Source organism: Acomys minous, assembly GCF_964271855.1.
Source record: "Acomys minous genome assembly, chromosome: 5".
NCBI classification, from domain to species: Eukaryota; Metazoa; Chordata; class Mammalia; order Rodentia; family Muridae; genus Acomys; species Acomys minous.
In genome coordinates this window covers 68,518,644-68,533,794 of record NC_140494.1, presented here as the reverse complement: position 1 = coordinate 68,533,794, position 15,151 = coordinate 68,518,644, and the positions used below count along the sequence as shown (strand labels likewise).

At 38.3% G+C, this 15,151-nt stretch overlaps 1 pseudogene across 1 annotated transcript; it reads right to left on the bottom strand.

The window, feature by feature from the left end:
- Positions 1–2,484: 2,484 nt before the first annotated feature.
- On the bottom strand, positions 2,485–3,452 carry LOC311598376 (DNA damage-regulated autophagy modulator protein 2-like; annotated as a pseudogene). The gene is made up of 2 exons: positions 3,345–3,452; positions 2,485–3,105 (listed from the first exon to the last, which is right to left on the bottom strand). The product of its transcript is annotated as a DNA damage-regulated autophagy modulator protein 2-like (transcript).
- Between the last annotated feature and the right edge of the window lie 11,699 nt (positions 3,453–15,151).

Here is a 15,151-nt window from a genome sequence, read left to right as displayed (position 1 = left end):
TAGTATCAGGTGTTTGGTCTCTCCCATGGGGTAGGTCTCAAGGTGGGTCAGTCATTGGATGTCCATTCCCTCAATCTCTGTTCCATCTTTCATTCCTGAATATTTTATAGGCAGGACAAATTTGGGGTGGAGAGTTTTCTGGGTGGTTGGTGTCCCCCTCCCTCCACTAGAATTTCTGCCTGCCTACCAAATGTGGCCACTTCACTCTCAGTATCCCCTGTTTTGAGGAGTCTCAGCCAGGGTAATGCCCATATCTTCCCAGAAGTTTCCCCAATCCCAGATATCCAGTTTGTCCCAGAGATGCCCAAACACCAATTTCCCTTATTTCATCTAGTCCTCTCACCTCCCATCCCTACTCTCACCACATCTGATGACACCTCCCCATTCCCATCTCTAACCCCTTTCTCATCTGGTTCCCTTTTCCTCTACTTCCAATGTCTATGATGTCTATTTTATTTCCCCTTCTTGGTGGGATTCAAACATCCTTTCATGAATCCTTTCTCTAAAGTATTAAAGAAAAAGGAAAGTAGAGAAAAGAAGCAAATGGCTTCCATCCAATAAATAGAGTTCAATTGTTAACTCAGTACTAATAAGAGCAAGAACAGTTTCTCCTTTGGGTAACTAAAAGAAGTGAAAAAATATACTGAATTTAAAAGTAAGTTTATCAAGAGCAAAAGAAGTGCTGAACTCCTAAGACAAGAGAAGAGAAATGGATAAAGAGGAATAAAGTAAGATTGAGAAGTAATTCACTTTATAGCTTACCAGTGTCTGCAAGAGGTAAGTAGAACGTTTTTCTTAGCACATGATCTTGCTGATAGCACAGAAATAGGGCTCTAGGAAGCATGACTAAATATTTGTTATAAAAACTTACACCATGGCTTGGGAGATGGCTCAGAGGCTGAGAGTACAGACTACTCTTCTAGAGAATCTGGAGCCCAATTCCCAGCACACGCACACCAGAGTTAATAAGCTATTTGTAACTACAATTCCAAAGGGAACTGATGCTCTCTTCTGGCCATGGGCACTGTATGCATACAGTATAGAGACATACATGCAGGAAAAACACCAAAAAATTAACAAATAAAATAAATATAAAAATTGACAGACAGGCACATTCATACAATGGAATGGACACTCATATTTAGATTTTATAATAGTTTTTCAGATTAAGTGCAGAACCAACAGCCTTCCCTTACTACATATACTAGCAGGAGATACAAACAACTAATTTCTAATAACTCAAATAAGGATATAATAAGCTACCATAAAAAAGGGACATGAAAGTAAAGCACACATGATACAAACGCTAATGGATGTGAGCTTAAGTCCAAGTGCTTAGAGCCAGTCTACCTGAGAAAGTTACATTTACTTAAATCCAGAAAAATTAAAACAAACAAACAAACAAACAAAACAAAACAAAACAAAACTTGTGGAAAGACAGCATGACAATGAAAAGCCCTTCTGAAAAGAAGGTATTTATGTGGAAAAAGGAAAGTATTGGCTATGTTCATGATGGAGATGGACAGAAGAATGGAGATGATGCTGGTTGACATGTTTCAGGAGCCCAGAAAAGACAGATCCTGTAATATCTTTTGGGTTAGATTGAGGGTTCTGCCTTTGCTACGGAGCTTATTGTTAAAGCATTGGAGAGCTGAGATAAGTTGGATGGTGTAATACTCTACAGTCCTCATTCTTGCTGCTGGTGTGAGTAAGAATAGATGCAATATACAGGATATAGATTCAAAAATATGTGTGATTGCTAGTCCCAGTTTTTCTTGAGACAACAGAGGACATCAAGTGCATAGATTTATACACCCATTGGAAGTGCAGCAAATAAGGTGTGCAGGAGCAGGAACGTAATTTAGAAATGTGCTTTATGCTGTTTTGTATAAATACTGTTTAGAAAATAGTGTTACTAGCAAAGTATTCTTGTCACCGATTTATGAGAATACACTTTAGGAATTCACTAGCAATGTTCTTTTTAGTGCCATGACCTTCTAATGAATGGTAAAACTTGTCTAAGCTAATATTTCTTATATCTTTCAGTTTAAAATTATTGGACTATCTGGCTTAAGGCATACTTTTGGCCTGGTTCTTGATTATATTTTCTTTCCTTAGGATAGTTTAATTATAGACATCAGAAAGTTCATCTTCCACTGTGCATTGCATTATTTTATTTATTTATTTTTGTATTATCCTTTGTTTTTTTTCCTGGGATTACAAAAGAAAGTCTAGGGATAAATGTTTTTAGACAGTCTTCTTAATTTTATCCTTTAAGAAACCTTATCAGGCGATTTATTACATTTCTTCTCATTATATTTCTTCATTAATGTCACTGTCAGCCTTGATTAACTGATTCAAAATTTTAGAGTATAATAAGCAACATTTGTGCATCTTTCCTCAGTTCCTAAGAGTCATAGTCATTGCCAAAATATATTGTCCCTTCATTGAAAATCTCTGGAAAGCATTGGTGCTAGTACCAGGTCAAGAAGCAGTGTCATAGAGGGTTAATCCATGCAAATTGGCTTCCATTCCTAAAGTAATTTTCTGGAAATCATGAGTATAAGTCAGGAAAAAGCCAAAGAAGGAAAATTACATAGACCACTCAGCTGCTGTAGTGACCATGTGACCCACATAATCTTTGTTCTCAAGGTGCCAGTAGTTTCTGGACTATTTCACACTAAAAACACTACCATACAAATTTGACGAGGAAATCAGCATGCTAAATGCACTTATTCCACACCATATAACTGATGGTAGTCAGACACAGAAAGCGTGTTTGCTGTGAATTGTAGGCTGCATTTGGTATGAAAAGACGGTCTGAACAAGTATGTATAATGATCCCATACTAAAGGCAAAGACACTTCCACATACATGGACAACAAACAGTGTTGATTTCAGGAAATTCACCACAAGAGAAAGTCCTAAACAACTCAGTATCCCAAGCACAAGCCCAGCTTTGTTTATGATAAATGTCTCCTTAGGATTCAGTGCATGAACTTGCTTGTAACAAACATATATGGCAGCAGTGCCTAAAACTGTGGCAATATTTAGCATAACTTAAAAGAGGCATCTTTCTGGAGGTATTCTCCCAGTGTCACTGGACTGAGTTCAGTGCCCAGTACTAGGTGGAAGTTACTTCTGTATGACCAATATATTTCACTGACTTAGCCATCTTTGTGTTAACTTATTGGCTTCTAGTTTCTCAGACCATGTACACTGTGAGCTTGAAGCTTGAGTCAGCAATGGTAGGGTTTATACAGTTTCCAGTTCTCAAACAGCATCTTTATCCCTCTACCTGTTTTATGAGTTCACAAAATTTCAGTTTTCAGAACTGCCCAAACCGGTTCCTTTCTCAAATCCTGAAATCTTCTTTCCAGTCCAGGATCAGTCAGCTCCAGTCTTGAGGTGCAGAACAGGCCTGCTGCAGGAGTCAGGGTTGTGCATTGCATTATTATAAAGCCCCGAGCTTTAGTTCGGATCTGGTGCTGGCTGGCTATCCTACTGAGCTCCTATCTCTTTACACATGCTCCCTTTGGTGGTTACAAAAATGACAGCTCACAGAATCATGATAATATTCTTTCTTTTCATATGTAAAAGACCAAGTGAATATTCGGTCCTCAAATCAGTGAAACAAAGGCCCCATGTTGTGTGTGAACTAACTTGAGAAAATTTTACTGGGCAAAGTAGTCATATTCTTCTGACTGGCTCACATGCTGTTGCAATGGATGGTTTCATTGAAAGTCATACTGACAGAAAAAGATTGTCATGATTCAGTTGTTGTTGCTTTATTTTTCTAAGGGGACAGGACAAGGCTTTCCTGTATCTCAGGCTATCCTTGAATTTGCTGTCAGAAAGAATAAGTTAAGCTCCTTCTTGCTTCTAGAATACTAGACCTATAAGCAGATTGAGGTTGGTTTTGAACTGGGCTGGGGTTACAGTTATTTGCTATTACACTTAAAATATTTGGTGTTAGCAATCAAAGTGAGGACCTCATGGATGCTAGGTAACCACACTGCCAACTGAGCATCATCTCCAGCCTTGAGAGATGAATTTTTAAGGCAAATATATATTTCAGAGTGGAAAATCTGTCATGAATTGTTATGTACTGTTACTTAACAGTGTGAGGGACACTGTTGGGTGGTGAAACAAAGCTTTAGAAAAGAAACAAAAAGCTTTGATGAGCCTGAAGAAAATCTAGACAGAGAAAAACAGCTGAGTACCCCAAATTTGATCCTTCCTGAAATATGAAACCCTTTGAGCACCCACATGATGCTAAACAGAAAATATAAGTTGAGCTCACGTTGAGTTACAGGGAAAGCTGTGAGACACTGAAAATTATTGTCTAATCTTATTTTCCACCTTTGTGTAGGTGTGCATAAATATAAATGAGCTTCATGTTGAAACTTGGCTTGTCTCAAAGCTATCTGATTTTGTATGAGGCAAATAGTCTAAAACCCGAAAAAACCTCAAATATCAGATATCTTTAAATCTAAGCATTTCAGATATGTGCTGTAGAAGTCATATAAACTTAAGGTGAAATTCAAACTCAAACTGGTAAAATGCCTAATTCTAAAATTTCCATGAGGTTAATTTTTTTGTATACATCAGTTTTTATCTGAATTTATCAGAAAACATGTTTTTTTTTGTCCTTGTTGTTGCTTTTTGTTTTTATTTTTTAAATTAAAAACTGAAGTTCTTAAATATCCAGACTAGGGAGTCAGGGGAATAGATGTCTATCACACATGTTCTAGTCATTAGCTTTTGGAACAGGTTAGATGCAGGCTCATCTCTTTTTTTTTTTAATTAATTTATTTTTGTTACAGCTCAATGGTTATCCCACCCCTTATATCCTCCCATCCTTCCCTTCCTCCCATTTTCCCCTTATTCCCCTCCCCTATGACTGTTCCTGAGGGGGATTACCTCCCCCTGTATATACTCATAGGGTATTAAGTCTCTTCTTGGTAACCTCCAATCTTTTCTCTGAGTGCTACCAGGTCTCCCCCTCCAGGGGATGTGGTCAAATATGAGGAACCAGAGTACGTGTGAAAGTCATATTCCACTCTCCACTCAACTGTGGAGAATTTCTGCCCATTGGCTAGATCTGGGTAGGGGTTTAAAGTTTACCGCCTGTATTGTCCTTGGCTGGTGCTTTAGTTTGAGCGGGATCCCTGGGCCCAAATCTGCCTACCACATTAGACACAAGCAATATAAAATATTTAGGATTTACTCTAACCAAGCAAGTGAAGGACTTGTTTGAAAAAAAAATTCAAAACTCTGAAGAAAGAGATTGAAGATGACATAAGAAGATGGAATGATCTTCCTTGCTCACGGATTGGAAGAATTAACATAGTAAAAATGGCCATCCTACCAAAAGCAATCTACAGATTCAATGCAATCCCTATCAAAATACCTACACAACTTTTTAAAGACATTAAAAGTTCAATTCTGAACTTGATATGGAAAAACAAAAAACCCAGAATAGCTAAAACAATCTTGTACAATAAAAGGTGCTCTGGAGGAATCTCCATACCTGATCTCAAACTGTACTATAAAGCAATAGTAATTAAAACAGCATGGTACTGGCACAGCAATAGGCTGGTTGATCAGTGGAATCAAATCGAAGACTCAGATATGAATCCACACACATATGGTCACTTGATTTTTGACAAAGAAGCCAAATCCATTCAAAGGAAAAGGATAGCATCGTCAACAAATGGTGCTGGTCTAACTGGATGTCTATGTGTAAAAAAAAAAGCAACTAGACCATTATTTGTCACCTTGCACAAAACTCAAATCCAAGTGGATTAAAGACCTCAACATAAAACCAGAGACACTAAGTCACTTAGAAGAAAAAGTGGGGAAGAGCCTGGAACATATTGGCATAGGAGACAACTCCCTGAACAGAACACCAACAACACAGGCTCATCTATTAACTTCTCCTTTTTTCACATACAGAGAGATTGATTAATTTCTTCCACAGTCACAAGAAAACTTCTCTCTCTTTGACAACTCCCACTTGTTTTCTCATTGTTACACAATGTGAATGGGTGGGTTTTATCTTTTGATGTCAGTCAGCAGGGGTTAAACTCTGTTATAATCCTCCTTGGGCTCTGTTCTGTTCTTTGCCCTCAAAATTCAGGACTTTGAGTTAAGCTTTTCATCTTCAGGTTTCTAAAGCAAAGACTCACAGCTGACAAATACAGATTCAGCTTTTCCAGCATTTTACGGCAGAGTTTTGGGTTGTGCTAAGAGGGTGTCTAATAGCTACCATTTTGTTCTTCAGCCTGAATCATCCATCTGGGTTTCTCAGTCAATTTATTATACACTGAAAAATCACAACTAAAATGGGGATGGACAATGGAGATGCTAAGTAATGCAAATGCAGAGCCTAGAAAAATGACTTGATTTTATCCCCAGCATCTTTGAGAAGTGAGCCTCATAGCTGTTGTTGGAGCTGAACAGCAACTACTAGGATATGGCTGCTATAGGTACAAGTAGACAGTGGGGAGGATGGCAAACTTTCTTTGTGCATGTGACAACCCACATGCAGATAATGATGCCTGTTAGAGAAGAAAATACATTCATACTATACTGTGGCAGTGTTTATTAGAGGACCCTCAAGGGACTCAGAAAGAGTAGTCAGATTTAGGGCTTTATTATGCATATTCAGTACATTAAACTTATCAACCAATGAGTGGAAAAGTCATTCTGATCTCCACATCCAGAATGGTGGAACGAACAGAACGCACATTTCTGATTTCTGAGTGTTCTGTCTTGGAGAAACATTTTCTTATTCTGCTTGAGCTAGCATAAAACAATTATAAACTGTTTATCATAAGTAGATTCACACTATTTCTTACAGTCTTAGATGTGGGAAGTTCATGTGCTTAGAAAATAGCAAGAATTCAAATTGATTTTATGTTTCAGAGCTACAGTTTGTAATTGCACCAGAGAGATTACTGCTGGCTAGTATGGAGAGGTACACACTTGGGGATGTAAATTCTAATGAATATGGTATTCAGGCATGTTACATAAATCAACAAAGACATCTGGGTATGATGAAGAGTGAGGAGGCCTGTGTAAAACTGAGGATGTGTATGCTACCTAAAATGGTATTCAAAGAAATGAGATCAGTACCACAGACCCTCTAGTTTACTTTTGCAGTGCTGCATTTGAACCTATGACTCTTTGCCATGGAGCTATATCATTATCTAGGCATCATAAGAGATTTTTATCTGTAAAATATTTTTTCAAAAATTACCCCCTGACAGACAGAAGTAAAAATTTGTGGATCACACAAACTTTACATACTTAACTGAGTCTGTATGACTCCTGGTCTTGGCCATTCCAGTAGGTCAAACTAGATATCTGAGAAGGAAAGGAGGTAGGTAAAATGTGGAAAGAAACATAGAAAGTCATTATTGATCCCTTTGAGTCTAGGACTGCTACATAGTAGCAGTCCTTTTAAGTGCCCCAAATCAAGACCTGCTAACCACCAAGGGAACCCTGGTAAAATTACATGAAGAGCAGTGCAAGCAGATTACACTATGCTGACCTAAGTCACATGAGCCAATTGCATTATGACAACCTGGACTGAAAACCAGGGCTTTCCTGTGTGTCTCCTATACCCACTTCATTCAAAGAAATGTGGACAATAATAGGGAGACACAAAAATGTCTATCTCATACTTCTTGGTAAGTTTGACTGAAAATGGTGAAGAGAATGTACTGTGATTAAGGGAAATAAAGATACACAGCATTATGAACAGGTAAAGGTCAAAGGCATGGTGCTGGAGTTTTTGTGGCAATGCCTGAACCAGATCCAAGAGAACTCTGTGCCTTGTGGTGAAAGCTCACACAGAAGCCAGAGCCATTTATTTGAAATCTGTGAATTATCCCTTCACCATAGTGAAAAGAGTGGGAATTATTGAAGAGAAAGAAATCTGTGGTCTGAATATGTGTCACCCCAAGTTCTCAACTTAAAAGTCTTACTGTCAATGTGACTATACTACAAGATAGAATTGGGATGTGGGTAAATAGCAAGAATGAAGCCTTCCTGAATGGAGTTGATGTCTTTTATAATGTCTTTTGAGGGTAAGGTCTTCCATCATATGAGGAAATAGGAAGAAGGTGAGGATACAAAGGAGGAAACAGGCCCTTCTGAAATTCCATGCCTGAAAGTGATTTGCTCTTAAACTGTTTAATATCTAAGACTATGAGGAATAAGATTAGTGTTCAAAACTATTCAGCTTATGGTGTTTTGTTATAGAAATCGGGATGTAATAAACTCATTCTTCTGAATCTCATTCAAAATGCCTTAAGGCCCTGTTGATTAGGCTCTATTTCCAGGAACTAGTTTGCCAGAAGCTTGTGAGATAGAGTTCTGAAATGCTGATAGGAACAATAGTTGGATTGGTCTATGTGTTTCATCACACATTTAGTACATGATTAACAGACTGATTTAATCTTGATCTGAGACATACTCAATTTAATGGTTTGAATCTCTAGTTTTCATGTTAAATGATTGCTTTGAATGCAGTATGGTACACTTGGAATATGGTAGAAACTTTAAGAAGTGGAGCCTATTAGAGATATTGTATCATCAAAAGCATGCAATTGAAAGAGACTGTGGAATAATGGTGTCTCTTACTATCTGTCTTTGCTACTTAGTTGCCCTAAGTTGAGAAGTTTGTCCTTGCACACATTCACTGCCATGACGTACTGACTTACTGAATGCCTGAAAACTGTGGTGTCAGTTCACTAAGAACTGCAAGCTATAAAACAGTAAAAAAAAAAAAAAAAAAAAAAACTTTCCCTCTTTGTGAATTGTTTATCTTACATACTGTGAGACTGGAAAAATGCCTAACACTCCAAGGTGAGGTGGATATAAACATATTTTTGTTTAGCTTCCAAGTGTGGATTGAGAAATAGGCTTGTGTGAGGGCATATAATGTTTGTCTGCTGGAAACAGACTTATAAGAGGTCATGGAATGTTTGTCCACTAGAAAAGAAACTGCCTCATGTGGAGGCAAGGTGTTTGCCAGTTGCAAAACATTCTGTAGATCAATTATTTCACATTGCTTGGCTGTTAATTGCTTTGCTTCAAGATATTCAAGAGAAAACAACCCAGGCAATGTTTTGAGTTTCTTGGTTCTACTGCTGCAGTTGCAGTCACTTTTGTTGAATTTCTGGTCTTCTGCAGTGCTGATGATAAAGACTAGAATTGGCGCCCCAAGTAATGGAGTCTAAAAATGGTGCACTTCTCTCGTCCCTATTAACCTTCTTTCTCTCCTATCTAGTGTAGGTGGGTTGGAGGGGAAGCAGAAGCATTAAAAACCCCCAATAAAGTAGGTTTTAAAAGAGCAAAGCCTACACCAAGGACTTCCATAAATAATTACCTTAGACTTTTGGAAGAGGAGAGACACTGGTAGGGAGTCAAGTCTTTTATACTCACACTAATGCCACCTGAGGGCACTAGTTATATTTCCTTTTTATTGTTAATAAGATATTCATTAATATTGAGAGGATTATCCAAGCTTACCCAGTCCTGTGTGGTAGGTAAAATTTACATTTAAAATTTAGATTTCTAACTCCACTAAAACCTCATGACTGTTCACCAAACTATATAATTTTAAAAAGAGAATCTCAAATATTATATTTAAGAAATGTCTAATATGGTAATAGCCTAGCTTCTTTTATAGTTGCTGCAATAAAACACTGACAAAGCAACCTTAAGGGAGGGTTCCATTAGCAACAGTTACAGGTCACAACCATCATTGTAGGGCAGCCAGACCTGCAAGCAGCCAATCACATCCCAGTCAAGAGCAGAGAGGAAATAAATTCATGTATGTCTTCTGTGGCCAGCAGCTTCTTCATGTACATTTATGCATTCTAGGATCCACTGGCTAGGGAATAGTGCTGACACAAAGTAGTGGGTCATCCCATACCAGTTAATGTGATCAGACATGAGTATAAACAAACCTAATATATACAGTTAACTACTCATTGAACTTTTCATCTCCAGTGATTCCAGAGAGTGTCAAGTTTATGGTTAAACTATCACCACAATCACAATACTTGGAAAGTTCTTAAAAACCTACTGATATACATTGGTATAGTTTGAAGTTTTTAAACAAAATGGTTGATTTATAATGTGGGTAAAAACAAATTAAATGGAGTGTGAGGAGATAAAGAATAACTGGCTGGGCATGGTGGTGCATGCCTTTAATCCCAGCACTCAGGAGGCAGAGGCAGGCAGAGAGCTGTGAGTTTGAGGCCAGCCTAGTCTACAAAGTGAGTCTAGGACAGGCAAGGCTACAAAGAGAAACCTTGTCCAAAACAAAATAAAACAAAAACAAAAACAAGAAAGAAAAGAAAGAAAGAAAGAAGAAGAAAAATAACTGTAATAATCATGAACTGTTACATTAGCATCAATAAGATGGAAACCAGGAAATATGGATTTACAAGTACTTCCAAAGTTGAACTGCAGGGATCCATGTCCCACACCAGGCAATCCTGGGTCAGGAGAGGGAGCACTTTTCCCAGATACTTAGCAGTGTCATGAATGTTCCTTGCCTAGAACTGAAGATCAATTTTTCTTGGGAATTCACTCAACTTCTTCCTTTATTTGAGAGAATTTTCAATAGTTTCAATAGCCTTTTCTTTCCATAGCTCCCAAAAAATATTATTTACTGATTTATTTTTAATTTACAATCTAGGTGAGTGTGCTTCTCTGTGTGTGCATGTGGAAGTTAGAGACCAGACCTTGGGTTTTGTTACTCAGGAGCTGTTCACCTTGATTTTCGATAAAGGCTACCCTGCCTAGGTTTTTATGTGTGTTGTAGGGATCAAATTCGGGCTCTTGTTCTTTGTCAGTAGCTACCTGCTATGCTGATTTATCTCCAAATTTTATTACAATTGTTAGGTTTTAATATTTGTGTGTGTGTGTGTGTGTGTGTGTGTGTGTGTGTGTGTGTGAGTGTGTGTGTGCTGCCTATGCTATGAACACACAGTGCCTTCAGAGACATGAAAAGGGTATCCGACTCATGTGGGTGCTGGGAATGGAACTCAGGTCCTCCACAAGAGGAGCAAGTAGTTTTAACCACTGAACCATCTCTCCAGCCTTGTGTTTGTTGATTTTGTGCTTTGCTACTGCTGTGTCTTCTTTCATCCTCAGCTCCCCCCTCTCTCTTTTTTTTCTTTCACCCTTGTTTTGAGATATGGTGTTGCTGTGTGCCCTTGGCTAGATACAAAGTCAACATCTTCTGCTTCAGCTTCACTTAGGCTGGGATTACAGGCTTGTAGCACTATACCTGGTATATTAGTGTTGGGCAAGCTTCCAAGCACTTTAAAAAAAAACCTTTATTTCTTTCTCATCCTCATTATTCCAGATCACTGACCTTGATCAGCCATGAAAGATTCTATTACTTAGAAATTGCTTATTTTGTGTGCTTGAGCACTGTGCAGGAGGCTAAAGTTTTAAGAAGTAATTTTTTTCCTTTTTGTTTGCTTGCTTTCTATTTTCTACAAAGTATTGCTGTGTAACACAGGGTGATGTTGAATTCATGATCTTCCCACCTTTCCTGTTCAAGTCTTTGGCTTACAGGCATACTTCACCTCACCTAGCTGTTTTTATGCTTCTCAGATCTACTGTTTTCATCAACACTCTAAAAAAAGTTAGGAGGTGTTCAATGAGAAGATGTACAAAGGGAAGTGATCTGTTTCAGATGATGTTGCCAAGCTGTGGAGAGCCACAGATAGCAGCGCCCCCTGCTGCTTCCCCGGCACAATGCGCCCTTGAGTGAGCCCCTTATGCACATGCCTGAAGGCATAGCATGAGGTGGCGTGATCTGAACGCACCAACCAAGAGCAACAACGTGGCAGTCTCTGATAGGACCAGGCACACTATAAAGGTTCTGTGGGAGCTTTTCCGGGGTTACTCCAATAGTCAAAGTTCCTGAATAAACTGCTGCAAGAAGAGTTCCCAGTGTTGGTGTCTTTCCTGCTGGTCGGGGGCGGCATCGACACCAAGCTACCTTTCATTCATATGTAATCGCAAACCAAATTCAACTCCATTTTATATATAGTAAAGCTGCATTCCATTGGTATGGAGAGTCTGTACTCAGTCCCATATTACATATTGTGAAACTGAGTGACATCTTTTTATGCAGACTCAATCTACTGCCTTGGATTATGAAGCATGACATTATTCAGACTTTAGAATTATTGAATGTTGTGTTGCCTATAAAGATAGTCTATGATAGTATAGATGTTCATATCTACTTCCCTTTGGATTGAATATAGGAAACCAACAAATGCCTTTATTAAAAAGATAATAAGAAAAAGGAAGATAGGAACTCCATTTCCAAGACTTCTGCATATGTCAACTAATATTTAATGTGTGGAATGTATTAGAAACTCACCAAATCATTGTCAAATAAATAAAATGCATGGGTTGGTAATAAATACTTAACATTGATTACTTTGCTAAGTTTTAGGTTTGAATGATGATAAATCAAAGAACTAAAATTTCAGAAATTAGTTTAGTAGGGACAAATTGAACAATTGTAGAAATATACCTAGTATCAGGCACATTTTGCTTTCTGGTCTATAGCATTTGTAATATATGCCATTTTGAGCAAGGCCACTTAACCTTTTCACAGGACCCTGACACAGGATCCAGCTTACCCACAAATGACAAGAACACCATTTAATGCAAGTTTTACTTTCTTGCATTTGTCATCTAACATCTTTTAACATGATAAATGTTTCTTTCCAGTTATATAGATTTGTATTCCACACTCTCTTTGTCACATCACAGGGAGATGCATTTAATGCTATAAATATTGCTTCCCTTTAAACTCAAAAGTGGAACATTCTAAAAATTCTTGAGATGATAATGTGGCTATGAAAACCACAGACAATTCGGTGATATAACACTGGCCATTTTTATTTAGTACTTCTTCATGAAGCTCACTTAATGCAGGAATCTACCAGCCAACTTTAGTATTCACATCCCACAGGGCTCCAGCAATATTGAAGAAAAATGTCAGAGAGTTGGATGCATGGAGAGATTTTTTTTTTAAAAAAAGCTAGGAGTCAGAAGGCCTGGGCCCAATGACAAAAAAAAATGAGCAAATTTTGGTGATGGTGTTGCCTACAGCTGAACGAGGAGGTAGATTTTATGGTATTTAATTGGGTCAAGGAGAACAATTTAGATAATTTTTGTAGGAACAGACTTTGTAGGGAATCAGTGTTCAGTCTGTAATTACCTGTGAATGGATGGGAAACTATAGTAGATATACACCTTGCACAGGCAATATCCACACATGAACTAGAGGAAGGCTTTGACATTTCATTCTGTGCTTCACTGTGGGGGTGGGGTTTGGGTATTACCATTCAGCAGTGTGTCTGAGGCTCTGGCATTCCTGATAAAGCAAGATAAGCCCTAGTGTCATCAACATACATTTACTTAAGATTTCACTCACTTTGGGCTTCCCTATTTCCTATAAGCTTGTGATTTAGTATCAAGTATTCAGAATCAGGCTATCTGATTCCACATAGCCAACTGGTTGTAAGCATCCACTATCCCTTATAAAATGCTGTTGAGTAGAATATTATTTACGCGAACTCACTTGTAATTTAAGCCATGTTTATTACATTTTAAAAAATGATTGTGGCCAAGTGGTAGTGGCACACATCTTTAGTCCCAGCATTCCAGAGACAGAGGCAGGCAGATCTTTGTGGGTTCAAGGCCAGCGTGGTCTAGAAAGTAAGTTTCAGGATGGTCATGGCTACACAGAGAAACCTTGTCATGAAAAAAAAAGTGTGCAAGTGTGTGTGTGAGTGTGTGTGTGTGTGTGTGTGTGTGTGTGTGTGTGTGTGTGTATGTGTGTGTGTGTTGTGGGTGGGTGGGGTAGGTGGTGTTTACATGCATGCTGCAACATGCATAGAGGTCAGAGGACATGAGAATTTGTTCTCTTCACCCCACCCCCACATATATTCTAGGCACTGAACTTAGATTTTTGGGCTTAGGGTCTGGTGTCTTTACCTGCTGAGCCATTCATTATGAAAATAATAATATGATTTTTTTCTATGCCTATTCTAACTCCCAAATAATGACATGGAGACCTATTACATTTTAAAAATAAGCTTCAAAGCACTATAGCTGGGCAGATTCTCAGCCATTTAACCCAACTATGCTGACCTGGTCTACTTCTGAGCCATGTGTCCTGCTGCCTGCCATGTATCTCGTCTTTCTTTCCATGGCTGTGCCTGATTCATCCTTATCCTCATGGTGACTTCCTTATGATAACTTCACCCTGTCCCCCTTCTTATGTCTTCATGACTTTCTCCCTCTAATGATCTTCTCCTTAACCTTCTCCCTCTTCTCCTCCATCTGGGACACCCTAACTGAGATTAGAACGTTCATCTCAACTCTCCTCTCCTGCCCACCTATTAGCTGTTTAGCTCGTTATTAACCAATCAGAGATGATGGAGAACAATTTTTATACAAAAATGAGACAAGCGATTCTTCAATATTAATGGCAATGTCCACATACAGACTGCAACCAGATCTCTTGGCACAGAAATCAGTATCTGAATGCACAGTGCACAAAACCATTCCCCAACAATCCACTTTTAAGATAGGAAAAAATGTTCTGTCTACTCATAAGATCTGGCTACTTCCAATTGAAAGTAAACAGAGCAACAAGGTTGGACAGATGGCCACATCTGATGAACTGAGTTTGATTCCTGAAAATTCACATAGTTGAAGGAAAAAATAGAACTGTTATAAGTTGTCCTCTGACCTCTATATGGGCACCATGGCTCATGTGTATGTGCATGAACAATATACAATAAGAAACCAACAAACAAATAAATAAATACACAAAATAAAGAGATGATAGATGACAGATAGATGACAGATGGAACCCCCAGTATAGTTTTATAGATATGACACTGCCCCTTTTGTTTTTGCTAACATTCTATGGATCCCTAATTCTCAGAGGACTGTATTCTTAACTTACAGGACATTTCTTTCTTCTCTTATTCTAGTAACTTGGTGACCTTACAATTAGCAAACATGCTGATTTCTTTGCTCTAATCTGACATGGATGGCTTTGGAGGACAAGTTGCAGGAGTGGAAG